At 44.2% G+C, this 15,641-nt stretch overlaps 1 long non-coding RNA gene across 2 annotated transcripts; it reads right to left on the reverse strand.

The window, feature by feature from the left end:
- Nucleotides 1–860: 860 nt before the first annotated feature.
- Nucleotides 861–15,210, reverse strand: LOC119250920 (uncharacterized). 2 transcript variants are annotated; one of them, XR_005126450.2, is made up of 3 exons: nucleotides 14,823–15,210; nucleotides 14,486–14,569; nucleotides 861–910 (listed from the first exon to the last, which is right to left on the reverse strand). It is a non-coding gene; the product is annotated as an uncharacterized LOC119250920 (long non-coding RNA). The 2 variants fall into 2 exon arrangements; XR_005126449.2 differs by having other exon boundaries at nucleotides 14,343–14,569.
- Nucleotides 15,211–15,641: the final 431 nt, after the last annotated feature.

Genomic DNA, 15,641 nt, shown 5'->3' on the forward strand with positions numbered 1-15,641 from the left:
AGATAACCTGGTGGGATTGGAATCTTTACCAACTTCATCTTACAGCAGGAAAAACTGAAGCTGAGAGGGATTAAGGAGTTTACCCAAGATCATATAGACATGAGGCAAAAAAGCTGGGACTAAAACACAGGAGGTCCAGATCCCTTTGCCTTCCTAGATGGGGACCATAAACACGTGAGACCTTGGTCATCCTGCCCGGTGATGTTGGGATAACTCTAATGGGTAGTCTTACCTATGGCCCCCAAGTAAGGCAGAGACTGACCATTCTGAATGGCTATCCCTATATCTGATGGGTTCCCTTTATGACTTTTTTCTTCCCTCTTGGGTTCGTCATTATTTGCCTTTTGTAACTGTTTCCCTTGAAAAGGTGCTGCTGACACCTCCTCCCTTGTACCAGCCACATCCTTACTGCATTCAATTATCCTGGTTTATTAGGCTCTTTAAAGCTACTTTACAGCCCTCTCCTTGCTATGACCCTAATCTTCGTTTTTCCTCTAGCTTTTTCCAGGGTTATTGCTTATCAAGAGAAAATTCTCAAAAGACTCAAAGGAAACAGGAGAAATAGGCAATAGAAGGCTGACTCTGCCTATCAAGTGTGTTTTCACCAACATTAAATTGACAGAGGAAAATGGAGTGGTCCTACCAGAATTCTGTCTCTTCTCAAACTGCATCTTACCAGACCCTATTTTCAGAAAGAGCAATCATTTTAATAAAAGTCTCCACTAGCATAACATTCACCAGTGTACTTTCAAATAGACAAACATAGTTTTGCAGTACAGATGAAGTAGATATTATTACACCCATTTTACAGATAGAAAATAGGAAGGTCGAACCATACCTGAACTTCCAGCGTAGGACAAATGAAATATTCCTATTCCTCCCAGGTCCTCCATCTTACAACAAAAATTTCCTGCACATGGCAAAAAAAGAGGTATAAGAAGAGTGTCCCTCTTCCCAGCCCTGGCATCAGCAGGGATTCTGCCCCCTGCTCTTCAATAACAAAGAATGGAAGTTAGCTCTCCACCTCTCCAGTCCTTGTGCCAGTGGAGCCTAGTGCCAGAGCTCAGAGACAGTCAGATGGTGCAAGTTGGTTCCCCAACCAACCACCTTTCACTGAAAGGTGTCATCAGGGCCCAGGAGAGAACTAACTGCCACCCACCCATCCACAAAGCATCAGTGTGAGTCAGTATTTGTGCTCCCTCAATGGGGAGACTGCCTGCTCAAAAAGAAAAATTAAATAAGATCCAGTCTCATCATACAATATCCAAATGTCTAGCATAGACCAGAAAGTCACTCCTAATATCAAGAACCAATTACAATTTGGATGAAAAAAGATAATCAACAGGCATCAATACAGAGATGAATCAGAGGTTGGAACTGTCAAAAATTTACAGGGGTTATCATAAAAATGTTTCAACAAGCAATTATGAATTCTTTTAAAACAAATTAAAAATAGAAACTCAGAAAAAATGGAAGTTGTAAAAGAAAGAATCAAATAGCAATAAATGAATAACAAGGGGGAAAAAATCCCTCACTGGATGTGCTCAATAGTAGTGGGAATGTCCAGGAATAGAATCAGATGACCTGAGCACAAATCAATAGAAGTTTTCAACTCTGAACAATAGAGAGAAAATAAGGCTGGGGGAAAACCCAGATTCTCATGGACATCGAGACAATAAGAAAAAGAGTAACATTCATATTCCGAGTCTCCAGAGGAGAAGAAAAAGAAGGATTGAAAAAGTATTCAAAGAAATAATGACTGAAAACTCTCCCAAATTTGGAGAAAGACATAATTCAAAAGCTGAGTGATTCTCAAACAGGATAAATGTAAAAGAGTTCCACATAATAATTAAATGTCTGAAAAATAAAGACAAAGAAAAGATATTGAAAGCATTTGAAACCAACACATTATTTATAAGAGAACTTTAATTTGGATGACAGCGGATTTCTTGTCTGAAATTATGGAGGCCAGAAGGAAGGGGTTTGACATTTTCCAAGTACTGTAAAAAGAACTGTCAGCTATAAATTCTATATTTGGTGAAAATATACTTCAGAAATGAAGGAAGGAAAGAGGCCTTCTCAGATGAAAGCAAACAAGAGAGTTTATTGTTGGCAAATATTTCCTTCAGGATTGAGTGAAAGAAGTTATCAAAACAAAGTTTTTTAAAATTACTGCTATTTCTTTCCTGAGAATTTCTATTTTTTTCACTTCAAAAACATTTGGACTTCAGAAGAGAAAAAAGAACTTTGGAATGTGTAGAAAGAGGGATAAATACAATAGACTATGCTTCTCATTAGTATCGTAAATTATAATTGAAGCAAAAATTGTAACATCTGACATGTCACTCAATATACATAAAGAATACACTTAAGAAAATTTATATGTAGCTATATTCATGTTATATTATATATTACATATTTTATATTATTGTATTGATAATATATATTGCTATAATATGGAATTATATTATAATATTATGTAATTTATTTTATAATCTGTATTAAATATATCATGTTTAATACATATATCTTTAAGATTTTATTTATATTTTCATATCTTATTCATATATGTATAAATATATTTTAACCAACACTGCCAACTCATTTTGTGAGGCTAATATAAACCTAACACCAAAACCAGAAAAAGATAGTGAAAAGAAATAGTCACAAGTCAATATCTCTCATGAATTTAAATGCAAAAACTCTCAATGAAAATTTTAGTAAATTAATACAATAAATATATAAAAAGAATTAAACACTATGACCAAATGGGATTTATTCCAGGGATGCAAGGCTGATTAAATATTTTTAAATGAAATCTACCATATTTACAGGCTAAAAAGAAAAAATTGTATGATCTTACCAATTTATGCATAAAAGCATTTGACAAAAGTCAACATTTATTAATTATAAAAACTCTCAGAAAACTAGGATAGAAGGTGAATATCCTCAATTTGATAAAAAAAAAACTTTTGCCAAAGACTTCACCTAATATCATAAAAGTGAAACACTAAATGCATTCCCCCTAAGATTTGAAACAAAGGAAAAATACCTTCTCTCACCACTGCATTGAACATATTACTGGAAGTTCTAGCTGGTACAATAATGGGGGAAAGGAAACAAAAGACACATAGTTGGAAGAAAAGAAGTTAAACTGTAACTGTTTAGAGATCATATGATTATCTATGTAGAAAATTCTCAGGAATCTACAAAACAAAGAAACCTCGAACTAATAAGTGAATTTCAGCAAGGACACATGATACAAGGTCAACTCACAAAATATATTACATTTCAATGTACAAAGAATGAACATGTAGAAAGTGAAATTAAAAACTTTACAATGGCTCCAGAGAAGAAATAGTTAGGCATAACTCTTACAATGTATGTACAGAATTTATAGATAAATATGACAAAATACCGATAAAATAAATAGAAGAAGACCTAAATAAATGGAGAGGTAGGTATACCATGTTAATGAATGAAAGGATTTTAAAACGCCAATTCTCCCTAAATTGCTCAAAATATTTATTGCAATTACTATAAAAATCCAAGCAAGAATTTTAGCTTATTTAAAAAATTTTAAGGAACATTACAGGAGCTAGAATAGCTGAAAAGATCTTGAAAAAAGATTAAGGTGGGAGAAATTATTCTGTCCAATATTGAGCCCCAGTATATAGCTATAGTAATCAAAACCATGTAGCTTTGGCAAAGAAAACAGAGACATAAATCAGTGAAATAGCAAAGAGAACCCAGAAATATACTCATACAGATGCCCAACTGATTTTTGGGAAAAAAAGGAAAAGCAATTCAAGGAAGGATAACCTATTCAATAATTGGAGCAACTGAATAGCCATAAACAACAGCAAAATGAATTTCTATTGAAGACTCATATTTTATGTAAAAATTAACCCAAAATGGCACATGGACTTAAAATATAAAAATGCAATTGTACCAATTTTTAGAAAAAAGACAGGAGAAAATCTTTAGAATTAGAAAAGGAGTTTATTTAAAACATTTAAAAGGGGAAATGGCTTAATTGGACTTCACAAAATTTTTAACTTTGCTTTGTAAAAGACCCTGTTAAGAGGATGAAATGACAAGTTATGAAGTGGAGAAAATATTTGCATGAAGTGTAAATGACAAATGACTCATGTCTACAAAGATATAAAAACCTGTCAAAAAATTACAGTAAGTGAACAACCATCCAATGGGAAAATTGGCAAAAGGCCAAGAACAAGCATTTCACCAAAGAGGACACACAAATAACAATATGAAAAGATATTCAACATCATTAGCCAATAGGAAAATGCAAATTAAAACTACAATGACCTATCACTACATACCTATCAATGACCTAAATAAAAAATTATAACATCAAATGCTGGTGAGGATGTGGAGTAACCATATCATTCATACAATACCAGTGGGAACATAAAATAGTACAACTGCTCTGGAAAAGAGTATGGCAGTTTCTTATAAAACTAAACATGTGCTTATCATTTGACCCAGCAATTGCACTCCTGGGCATTTATCCCAGAGAATTTAAAACTTATGTTCACACTAAAATCTATACATGAATATTCACAGCAGCTTCATTCATAATAGTCTAGTGTTGGAAACAACCCAAATGTCCTTTAAAAGGTAAATGATTAAACAGATGTTAGTATAATACCACTAACTCAGAATAAAAAAGAAAAGAACAAACTATTGATATATATAATAACTTAGTTGGATCTCCAAGGAATTATGCTGAGTAATGAAAGACAAATCTCAAGACATTTTATACATATGATTCTATTTATATACCCTCTTGAAATGATAAAATTAGAGATGGAAAATAGAGTATCGGTTGCCAGAGGTTTCTTGCAGATGGGGATAAGGAGAGGTGACTGACTATAAAAAGGCAACACAAGGGATCGTTTTGATGGAACTGTTGTGTATTCACTACGGTGATCACACAATCCATGCATTATAAAATTGCATAGCATTAACTACACACACATGCATAAGTGGGTGTATAACTGGTGAAGTCTGAATAAGATCCATATGTTGGTGGATCATATCAATATTATTTCCTGTTGCAATACTGTAATACAAGTTGATACCATGGGGGAAAGTAGGTGAAGAATATACAGGATCTCTCTGCATTGTTTCTTACCACTATATATTACTATTATCTCAAAATACAATGGTTTCACAATCACATCTGTATATTAAGAAGAATGGGCACAAAGGTGTCATTTCTGAAGCTCTTGCTGAATGGAAGTTAAGATTCTGGGTGAGTCAGGAGACACAGAGTTGGAGACAATGTGGTCTGCTGTCTTTCATGAGGAATAAGAGGCTGGATTGATTTGTAAAGATGGCACAAGGAATAGAGGGAACCACCAAGCCCAGCATTGACTAACACATGAGAAAATGTTCTTGGCAAAAAGTATTAGGGGCCAAGTTCTGATATAGCCATCAAAAGCTACACTGTCAGACAAACGGAGATCCCCAAGACAGAAAGGTTCAAGGCAGCTTCATGGAAGAGGAATTCTTAACAAACCGGAGTGTAGACTTGACCTAGAGACCAATTCACTCCTACTAAACAGAAAACAATGAGCATGATGGGGTATCACCTGTGAGATGAGGTCACAAAAGTCTATCACTTCCATTTCCGCAGTTTCTCTCTTCTCCCACCCCTCCTCTACCTTCCTCTCTGCCAAGGGTTAAATGCCCTATGGAGAAGTGTCATGGCAAGGAACTGGGACCTGCCTCTGGTCAAGTTTGCAAGGAACTGTTGACTGAGGAAGTGAATTCTGACCCAGGGGCATTTTATTATGACTGCAGACACAGCTAATCCCACAGGTGATTTTACGGGACTCACAGGTCTTCAGCATACTTAGGCTGCTTAACAGCCGCTCAGGGCTTCCCAAACTTAGCATCAGCACCAGCTTTTGCCTTCTCAGTTGGCTTTTCTCCTCTGCCTGGCTGCTGGGCATACACAGGCTGCTTTTGGCCATCAAGGCCCACTGGCCACCCCCAGATTCTCAAAAAAAATACATAACCTTCCAAGGTCCTCCACCTTCTGGCGGGATTGTCAGTCCAAGTTCATAGTCCGTGTCCATCAGTCCAAGTCCATTAGGCCAAGTTCGTTGGCCTCTCCCTGAATCAGCACCGGCGAGCTCCGAATCGTGGTCCTCTCTTCGCCAATGATTCTGCTGCCTCAGGGGTCATTGGCTGGTCCTTTCCGGTGTCGTTGGCTGGTCCTCTCAGGCGTCTCCTCCTCCAGGTGTGGTCTTATTCCGTAGCTCCCGGACCTTGTCCACCAGTCCCTCCAGGTCTTCGGAGGGCTCCATACCCGTCTGCATGGATCATCTTGCCGACTTACGCCAATTGTAAAGGCAGGAATGGACACAGTGCAGGACTTCAGATCCAGCAGACCGGGCAAAGGAGGAGTCAGAGTCCTCAGTGGTTTTGCAGGTTTTTTACTGGGGTTTACCAGGCATACGGCAGGCAGGGGTGCTAGGGGGCCGGGAGGCTGGCAGTCCTCCCAGCCCCCAGCAAATCCTCACTCTATCTGGGCTCTCCGGCCTTCTCTCGGCTTCTGCTTGGCTTCTCTCTCGGCTTCTGCTTGGCTTCTCTCTTGGCTTCTCTTGCTTCTTTCTCAGCTTCTGCTGGCATCCCCATGATGCCACCCTTAAAAGCCCAGTCTCAACCCAGGTGAATCCCATCTACATCTGCCCTCACCCTACTCCAGGTGCCCGCCATCAGGCATGCATTCAGGACCGCAAGAATCCATCATCTATCCTGATGGCGGGAGGGCTGAAAAGCCTGACATTTTTCCTTACCCGACAGAGAGGCTCCAAGTTAAAGGACCCTAAGTTGTGCATGGATTCCAGATCCACAGAAACCTGAGATAATAAAGGTGTGTTGTTTTATGCTGCTTAGGGGATGACTTGTTGTAAGGCAGGATGGAATGGACACAGGGCAGGTTTTCTGATACAGCAGACCAAGTAAAGGAGGAGTCCGAGTCCTGGAGCCCTTGGTGGCTTTTGCAGGCTTTTATTGGGATTTACCAGGTACACAGCAGGCAGGGGTGCTGGGGGCCGGGAGGCTGGCAGTCCTCCCAGCCCCCAGCAAGTCTTCACTCTGTCTGGGCTCCCCGGCATTCTCTCGTGGTTCTGCTTCTCTGTGCTTCTGCTGGCGTCCCCATGATGCTGCCCTTAAAAGCCCAGTCTTAGCCCAGGTGAATCCCATCTACCTGTGCCCACACCCCACTCCAGGTGCCCGCCATCAGGCATGCATTCAGGACCGCAGGGTTCCGTCATCTATCCTAATGGCGGGAGGGCAGAAAAGCCTGTTATTTTTTACCTTACCCTACACTTGTTATGCAGCAAGAGATCACTAATACAAGAGGTAGTGCTCTCATTACCCAGCATGTTAACCCAAACTGTTCATGTGGTGGTGTAGGGTAAAGAAAATATCAGGCTTTTCTGCCTTTCCGCCATCAGGATAAATGATGGATCCTTGTCCTGAATGCATGCCTGATGGCGGGCACCTGGAATAGGGTGTGGGCATAGGTAGATGGGATTCAGCTGAGCTAAGACTGTGCTTTTAAGGGCGGCGTCAAGGGGACGCCAGCAGCAGCAGCAGCAGCCGAAGCCGAAAGAGAAGCGGAGAAGCAGCAGAACGAATGCTAGAGAGCCCAGATAGAGTGAAGACTTGCCCAGCCAGCACCCCTGCCTGCCATATGCCTGGTGAACCCCAAATAAAAAACCTGCAAAACTACTGAGGACTCTGACTCCTCCTTTACCCAGTCTGCATGGGATCAGAAAACCTGCACCGTGCCCTAGTCCTGCCTTTACAGGTGGCCACAGGGGTCCGAAAAAGAGATTTGATGGTGCAAAACCTCATGGGGCCCAGGCTCAGACCAGCCATGACACCTCCATCATTCAGGGCTTTCAATTCCATCTGGATGGGGAGATCCTCCAAGTCACAAGTATGGGTGTGATTTGGCAAATGACCTGTGAGAACTATACTTCCAAACATGTCTTCTTAGCAGGCCTCTAAGCGCCAATGGGTGTCAGAGAAAACACCTGGGAGGGGGAGGGGTCGGAGGTCATACTAGACTCAGATCTGGACATTTGGGTGGGAGTGGCGGGTGAGCAGGAACTGGCAACAAGTATATCCCTGAAATGACCACAAATCCCCCCTCCCCCCAGTCCCTTTACATTGTAACCACAAATGACCTTTGACCCCAGCTACACAGAGACTGTCAGCCCCTTTGCCTCCAAGCTGAGGGCTCCTGGCTCTCTACCTTCCAGCATTTTCCAGTGAGTTAAATTTTGCATGATCCTGCTCGCCACCCTAGTCAGCAACCACCCCCACCCCGCCCCGCCGTCCCCAGGGCCTCTGACTAGATGTCAGCAGTTTGCTGGCATAAGTTTGCCATGGTGCAGAGCCTGGATGCTACCACACCATGAGTGTCTGACCCAGGACTGGGGGGCTGGTCCTGGCTGCCCAAGAAAGATTGTCAACAGGAGAGTCTTTGATTCTCTAGCAGTTGCTATTGCAGATTCTGCAAAGGCCAGCTGACAAAGCAGCTCAATGGAGCTGGAAGGCCATGGCCCAGTCTCAGGAAGCCGGGAGCTCCAGGTGAAGCCACTTTTGGGGTCCACATCTCATGATCCTCTCTCCTTGCTGTGCCTCAGGCATACTAGGCATTTTCCCAGCTCAGGCTTGTTAGGGACTGAATTGTGTCCCCCTACAAATTCACATCTGTTGTAATCCTGACCCCAGGAGCTCAGAACGTGAGAGGACACAATGAGAATTAAGAGGGAATTAAGTTAAAGGAAATTAAGTTAAAATGAAGCCATATGGGTGGGCCCTAATCCAATAGGACTGCAATCCTTACAAGGGGAGGCGATCACACAGACACACACAGAGGGGAGGCCCTGTGAGGACAAGGGGAGAGGACGGCCGTCTTTCAGCCAAATAGGGAGGCTTCAGGAGACACCAGCCCTGCTGACTCCTTGATCTTAAGCTTCCAGCCCCAGCAATGACAGGGGATCATTTCTATGGTTTGAGCCCTGAGTCGGTGGTACTTTAAATAGACGTGTATAAGGCCTCTTCAATTACCCCAGACACTGCTTGAGAAGAGGCTCAGCTCCATCAAGACTTTGGTAAGTTCTCCCCGCCCCAATAGACCTCCCCTAGCCACTGCCAAACCTGCACACTCACCAGCACTCCCAGTCACCCCCATCTGCTCTGCATTTTCCTTTGTCTGCAGCACTTCTCACTTCCAACATGCCATGTTTATTACACTGATTGTTTCCATCTGTCTCTCCCCGCAAGCGCGCCAGCTCCACAAAGCAAGCATCTTTACTTGTTTGTGGACTCTCTCCAGCATCCTGCACAGTGCTTGGCACGTAGTAGGTGCTCAGCAAATATTTGTTGGATGGATGGCTTGCTACCCAGCTGCTCATTCTCGAAGTCTCTCTTCCCCCCCACTGCCAGCTGTCCAGTTCTGACTCAGCTTGCAGCTTTGCTTCCACCTCTGCCTTGGCTCTCGTTACTCTTGCTCCCTGGCCAGCCCCTTGTCTACACGGCTTCCCTATTGTTCCTTGGTCATGTCAGGATTCTGTCTCCACAAACCCTCTGCTTCCCAAGCAGATCCTAGGGCCACAAAGAATTCACTGAACTGGGAATTGACGACATCACCCCCACCCCTCCCATGGCTGCTCCAGGCCTTCTGCTTCTACCAGTGAGGGAGCTGCCTCATTCAGCCTGTTGTGCCAGGAAGTTTCACTCATCCATTCACAAGTATTGATTGAGAGTTTTCTGTGTGCTGGCCTGGTAACCACGGTGATGTTCCTGCCTCTCAGTGCTAATGTGGAAGCCAACCAACCGTGTGCAAGTCCCGAGTGACTCAGGGGCTGTGTGAATGCTGATTTGTGTGACTTTAAAACCAGCATCTCACAGGTGGGCTAGCATACAACACTGGCTTCTTGGTGATCGATACATTTCAGCAATATATGGGGTTTAATTTCATTTCTACTCTTCTTCCCTGAGGATGATGGTAGATAAAATTGAAATTTAGATTCATCAATAAACATTAATTGAGCATCTATTCTTTGCCTGCACTTGGGCCTTGTGAAAGACACAAAGGTGAGAGCTTACCACGCAAACATCACCAACTGCTCTGGGGATTTATTTATTTATGCATACAAGAGCTGGAGTACAGGCCAGAGATGCAGGGCGGTGAGAGGATTCACCAGAGACAAAGTGGGGAGCAAAACAGGCAGACTGACTGACATACACGGCTGAGGAGAACAGCGGGCAAGTCAGGAGAGGTCTGCTGTGCCATGTGGGTTGCTCCCTGGCCGAGGATCAAACTTGTGCTGTAGTGGCTGCGGAATGCTTCATGGTGCAGTGCTCAACCCCTTGCACCACCAGGGAGGCCTTCTCTTCCTTATTTTAAATAAAAGTACTTCCAAAAAGAGAACACTGGGCCTCCCTGGTGGCGTCTTAATCCCCTGCACCTGTTCTGTTCCCCACTCTGTCTCTCGTGAGTCGTCTCAACCCTCACACTTCTGGCCTGTGCCCCAGCTCTTGTATGCATAAATAAATAAATCTTTAGAAAAAAAAAAAAAAAACAGAAAGAGAACACTACTCTTAAAACAGAAATGACTGATAATTTGACATGTATGCCAACCTGGATACAAGGGTAGTAAGCATGAGGCACTGTGTCGAGAAGGCCTTTGTGGTTCAGTCTGGTCTCTAATGCAAAGAATGATTAATGGTGTCTGTCATGGGTTCCAGAAGGGAGAAGAGTATTTACCATCCCACCTTAGAACAGAGGTGCTTAAGGGATTTTTCCCCATGCTGTAACAAGGGATGGGGGTGCTATATGAACACTGAAAATCTGAGGGTGAGTTCACTGAAGAGGGGTATAAGAAGACAGGACTGTGCCCCGCCCACCTCATGATGTCACACCCCGGTCTGGACATTGTCCAGCTCTCTATACTCTGCAGCAGGAAACCCAGGGTCCTGTCCCTTCTCAGACCTTGGAGCCTTCTCAGGCCTCAGCCCCCATGGTTTTTCAGCCATGTCTAACTGTACTCCTGTGTATTCCAGCCCCACTGAACTTTTTCCCCAGCTTTATTGATGTTTAATGACAAATATAAATTGTATATATTTAGGTTGTGCAGTGTGCTCTTTATTAAGGTATACAGCAAGATTTAATTTCTGTAAACTTTGTGATTACCACAAGCTGGTGCATACATTGGTCACTTTACCTCGTTACAGTATGTGTGAGGGGAGAACTCTCAGGTATGTGGTAGCTAGCTGAGGCCACCATGCTGGACATGAACTTATCCACCTTATAACTGGAAGTTTGATCAGCATCTCCCTGTTCCCCCCACCCCTCAGCCTGTGGTGACTATCATTCTACTCTCTGATTTTGTGAGTTCGACTTTTTTTAGATTCCTCAGTAAACAAGATCATACAGTATCTGTCTTCCTGTGTCTGGATTATTTCACCTAGAAGAATGTCCTCCAGGTTTACTCTTGTTGTAGCAAATCACAAGAGTTCCTTCTTTTAAAAGACTAATAATAGTCTGATTTCTTTTCAGATCATATAAATTTTTCACCTTTTAAAAGACTGAATGATAGTCCTGCATGTGTGTGTGTGTGTGTGTGTGTGTGTGTGTGTGTACCACCTTTTTCCATTTAAGGAAAAAGAGGAAACCCCAAAATATTTTCCACAACTGCACCAAAGAACATTCTCACCAAAAGATCCAAGGGCTCCCTTTCCTTCATACCCTCACCAACACTTGGTTAGCTCTTGTCTTTTTGATAATAGTCATTCAAGCAGGTGTGAGGTAGTATTTCACTGTGGTTTTGATTTGCATTTCCCTGATGATTAGTGATGATTTTCAAATACCTATTGGCCTGTTTTCTTTGGAGAAATTTCTATTCAGGTCATTTGCTCATTTTAAAAATTAGACTATTGGGGGGGTTTGTTTGTTTTTGCTCTACTGAACTCTTTGCAAAGCCTTGATATGCTTTTACCTATGTTCTTCCTAGACTTCCAAAGACATCTTGCCTACTGTCTCTGCAAGGTAACCATTATATAAACCTATTAGATCTGATGCCAATATCACCACCTCTCAGAAGCCCTCCAATGCTTCTTCTGTCAGAGTCATCATTCTCTCCTTTGTAGCAGTCTCATTGTCTACGTGTGCCATGAGGGCAGGGCTACTGTTTCAGAGTCCAGACCCAGAACTGGGGCTGAAATACAGCTGGCGCAATGACTTTGGTTGACATATGAGTAAATGAGTGAAAGAATAAGTGAGTGACTGAATGAATGAAGTTCACAAATGTCACCTGATGCTGAGACTTGGCTCTGCATCCATGTGCCCATGCCCCTCCTTTTGCCCCTTCAGCAGTGCACTGTCCTAGAACCCCCAGGCTCCATGACTTAACAACAAAGGATAGTCAGTTTTCCCTCCCAGAGTCTAGTGTGAATCACACAGTCCTCCCATTGTTATCTTTGAATTTATTTTGGATGTTTTTACCCCTGGGACTTGTTGACCCTGGAGGGACTTCCTCTCCCAAGGTTAGTAATTCCTGGTGGTGACAAACTACTCACCCAACACACCTTTCAAATGCAAACCAACCAGCCCAGTCCCACTTCCTCTATGGGGTCCTAACTCTCAGGGTCTAGCTACCTACCCTAATCACATAGCACCAAACAACTGGGACTGCCCCTGTGCCCAACCTAAGCCTGCTAACATGGTTAATCCTAACATGGCGAACCCTAACTTCTTGCTCCTTCCATGGAAACCACAATAAGGCGCTTGCCCACATTTCCCCCTCTCCTCCAAATCCTGAACCCTGCCCCCCCCCCATGGTGCTTTCCCATGCAGGCCCGGGGGGCATCATGTGTCCTCACCTCTTTGGAACTGTGAGTAACAAACGATCTTTTCAATGGCTTCTACTCCTGATCTGATATGGCCTAATCATGCCCCACATTTTCTGTTAAATCCCTATATTTTAGGAAAGTGATTCAGTCATCCATCCTTTTTCATGTGTCCCACCACATCATCAGGTAGCCTCCACAAATCTGTGGCTGGGAAGAGAGTGAACCATCTCTCACTGATGGAGGACAAGAATAGAAAAAAAAAAAAAACCACTAAAAAAGGAGGTGCCACAAGACCAGAAACCTGGCTCACACAAAGAGGTGGGGGCAGAGGACATTCGCATAACCATCAACACAGTTGTGGACACCAGTATCCTGAGGTGCAGACACCTAGATTACAAAGCATAACATCCACGCAGGTATCAGACTGCTGTCTAGAGCGCAGGCCCAAGGGTAAAGATATGGAGATTGAGCCCATTGTAGAATCTCTGGTCCCTTTCAAATTCTACGTAGTTATCCAAATTTAGCAACCAACTCACCTCCTTGTGAGGGGTCAAGAAGATATAGACTATATAGAAGATAAAGAAGTCTATATAGAAGACTTTATCAGTGCAGTCTCTGCACTGGCTCAGGGCAGCACTCCCACTGCCCACTGTGACTATGCAGGTGCCTCTTTTCACCAACTCTCTACCTCTGCAGGGCAGCAGCCTTCCTGCCTGCCCCTGACCTGTCAAGGCCACTGGCCAGCAACCATGCAAGCCTCTCTTAGCAAACCTGTCCCTTCTGGGGCAACTCTTCCTGCCCACTTGTGTCTATGCAAGTGTCGTTTACTGTTTTATCCCTTCCCTAATAAACCTGCTCTTTAAATATAACTAATGTCTGTGTCTTATGGAAAAACTCGCCCGGGAAACTCACCGCGTGTCACTGAAACGGGAGCTCTGGTGAAACCTTTCCCAGAGTGAACCCAAGGACCCTGCACTCCAAACTCACAGACTCCAAAATCAACAAGTCACCAGCTCTTAAATACCCCTACCCAGAATGCACCCCTGCTCACCAGTGGGCAGCCAGACTGAGTCACTCAGGGCACAGAAGCGTGGGAGGGCAGGAGAGGGGGTATGGCGAGGAGGGCGTGGCTGGAAATCCTGGGGTTGGAGGGGGGTCTCCTATCTCCACCTCTGGCCTTGATCTTCCCATTGGAATTAACAACGAATCACCAATCTAAGGTCAGTTTATGTTTAGCTTAATAACTATGACACGGTGTGATTTCAGAGTACCCTTTGCCATAGATCTGACCTACTTTGTCACCAGAAAATATGGAAGTTGAATATTAACAAAGCAGAGACTCCAAGGAGACGGATACAAGGACTGATTGGGCCATAAAAGTGCTCTGGCATTAGGGCTGTGGGAGAGATTAATTGGCTGAGGCCCTGCAAGCTCACCTGCTTTCCCCTCCGTGGACCAGAAGCAGACAGGAGCCCTTTGGGGATGGCCGGTCTAAGCTGGGATGTAGCAGAAGAGGAAACGTGTGTCTTGTGAATGTCCGCCCTGGGTGTGATGTCTCTAAGGACCGTAAGGTACTCACCCCTGGGGTGTTTGCTTGTAGAGTTTGCATTAAGCAATTTGATCATCATCAGTCTCTCAATTATTCACGACCAAGGAGGGTGAGCTGAGGAGAGAAGCATCAGGAATATTTGAAAGCACAGACCTAAAACATTAGCTATAATTTCAGCTTTGTTCTCTCCCAACATTAACAGTGGCTTCTCAAAAGTTATAAAATAGGGCCTCCCCTAGTGGCGCAGCAGTTGAGCACTGGGCTGCGAGGCTGCCCGTCAGCCTCTGCAGCGCCAGTTCGTTCCCCAGCCCCCTGCGAGGGTCACACACACACACGCACACACAAAGTTGTAAAATAAAGTCTTCACCCCTTCCGTCTCCGTCTCCACCAGCTGGAAGTACAAATAGCCATGGTGCTGACCAGAGAAGAGGGTTGGTGCGTAAGGGAGGACGAAAGCCAGAGCACCAGAGAGGATGCACGAACTGGAGGAGGAGACTTGGAAAAGAGCAACACTTTCCTTGGGGGGGATGGTGGGGGACATGCTGTGTGACCAAGACCAGAGCAGGGGTGCTGGGTGCCCAGTCTCATCTACTTCCCCACACCCACCCCGGAAGGGGCTTTCGTTGTACAAAGGAGGAAGCCAAGTTCTCTCAGTTTCCGCTCAGGAAACCAGCCTGGAATCACAGGGGATGTCGGTGGGGGTTGTTGACCCCCTGCCTATCCCCTGCTGCTGCCCCAGGGGCCAAGCCTGCAGCTCTGTGGTCATGACACTGAAGCTTCCCACCACCTCTCACCTTGGAAACTTCCAGTGACCTGGAACAATGGCTCTTCGCTCTGGGAGGCTGGGAAGGCTGCTGCAATGAGCACGTACCCATAGGCACACACTGGCACCTGGTGCTGTCTCCAGTTCAGGGCATATGTGGATTCCCTGTGTGGAAGCACAGCTGGTGGGTGCAGGTAAAGCACTTTCTCCCCAGTCAGGCAGTTTTAAGGTAATGTGTAAACAATTTTAACGTAACGTGTCATCGCTGCTGTGGTTAAAGAGCTAATAGACCAGTGTGGAGAAGGGGGGACTTCTGAACAAGGAATCAGAGTCCTATCCTGTTTAATGTACTTGCTCCCCACCTCCAGCTTGCCCCCACCTACCCTTGGCCCTGTGCCATCTGTGGGTCCCCTTGCCACCCCT

The sequence above is a fragment of the Talpa occidentalis genome, unplaced genomic scaffold (assembly GCF_014898055.3).
Source record: "Talpa occidentalis isolate TD23 unplaced genomic scaffold, MPIMG_talOcc4v2.1 talOcc4.181, whole genome shotgun sequence".
NCBI classification, from domain to species: Eukaryota; Metazoa; Chordata; class Mammalia; order Eulipotyphla; family Talpidae; genus Talpa; species Talpa occidentalis.